Genomic DNA, 1398 nt, shown 5'->3' with positions numbered 1-1398 from the left:
GTTGATTTGGTGGAATTTGTCCGAATCAATGTCCGCCAATCAATCTCTCTCACCATCAGCAACAAACGTGCATCCAGTTCATGTACTGATTTCGACAATTCTTCTACCTTCGCTACCAGTATGGCGGTTACCCTTAGCAATTCCACCGACTGAGCCCCGATGGAATCCATCCGCTTCCACAGCCCGGTCTGAGATGTTACGAGACAGTTCACCGTTCTGAGCAGCCCCATGATGTAAAACCTTCAGCCTCTCATTCACTTCATTGAAGCACTCAGATTGTATTACTTGGCAAAGCAGCCCATACAAATGCTTTCACCAATGGGTCATATGCTCAGTCACCATTGTTTTAACTCACTCTTTGATAGATAGGAACTTAACAGACCAGATCAAAATCTTATAGACTACAATTCACAATTTACAAGTAGTATGGACTATTAACTTTGTAAAAACAAAACATTCAAATTAAACAGGAATAAAAAAAAATCTTTAGAAATGTTAAGTGCTAATATTAGCTTATATAATATATTAGCTTACACGGAAATATAGAATTGAAATCACAATTAACACATTAACTTGGTTAAAAACAACATTCAAACTAAATAGGAATCACATTCTGTGTGAACTTAGTGTGACATCACATTGGTGAAAAAGTAAGTATAAGTATTTAAATTCCAATAAAAACAATGAAAATATAGAAAATAAATCACAATTAACAGGCCAAGTCGGGTTACTGGTGGATGCCGCTCGTTGCGACTGTGCATTTGCACTGCATTCAGACACTACAAATCGTCATCAATGAAAAGGGACAGACTCAACGTCATCATCAATTAATAAAGAGCGCTCTGCTGAGTTCAATGATACCTCACACAAGGGTCTACATCAAACGGGTCATAAGTTATAAAACAAAATATTATGGAAGGGGGTGTGGCCTGAGTACATTCGGCATAGTTAAAGTATAGGGGGCAGCTCAGTATCACATGGAAACCACACACGTTTCATGTAAATTGGATGATGTTTGTCATATAAGGTTGATTTCCTGTTGCCACCGGGGGATGCTATGACCGAAAGTCAATTTTGGCCTATAAATGTCCTCAGGCCTGGACCTTCGTGAAAAACTACTCAAAATGGCCAGCACACCTCAGGACAAAAGGTTTTGCTTTTAATAACTTATCATCGTCTTATCAGGTCTTTAGATGACACAAACTGAATTTGAAGTCAATCTGATGAAATCTGTAGGAGTACTTTGTTAACCCGTGTGTTGTCTTCCCTTCAAAATTGAAAAGCAACACTTAACTTTTTATTTTATTTTTTTTTACCCTTTTTTTCAATACTTTTGACGCTTTTTCCCCCCAATGTTTGTCACTTTTTTTGGCGTTTTCAACACTACGTAACACTAAC

At 37.7% G+C, this 1398-nt stretch overlaps 1 protein-coding gene across 3 annotated transcripts in view; it reads left to right on the top strand.

The window, feature by feature from the left end:
* The window catches only part of ect2 (epithelial cell transforming 2), a 128337-nt gene that overhangs the window by 111034 nt on the left and 15905 nt on the right, over positions 1-1398 (top strand). The window lies entirely within an intron of this gene.

Source organism: Etheostoma spectabile, unplaced genomic scaffold, assembly GCF_008692095.1.
Source record: "Etheostoma spectabile isolate EspeVRDwgs_2016 unplaced genomic scaffold, UIUC_Espe_1.0 scaffold395, whole genome shotgun sequence".
NCBI classification, from domain to species: Eukaryota; Metazoa; Chordata; class Actinopteri; order Perciformes; family Percidae; genus Etheostoma; species Etheostoma spectabile.
The sequence above is the reverse complement of the archived record's forward strand: the minus strand, read 5'-3'. Positions and strand labels throughout refer to the sequence as shown.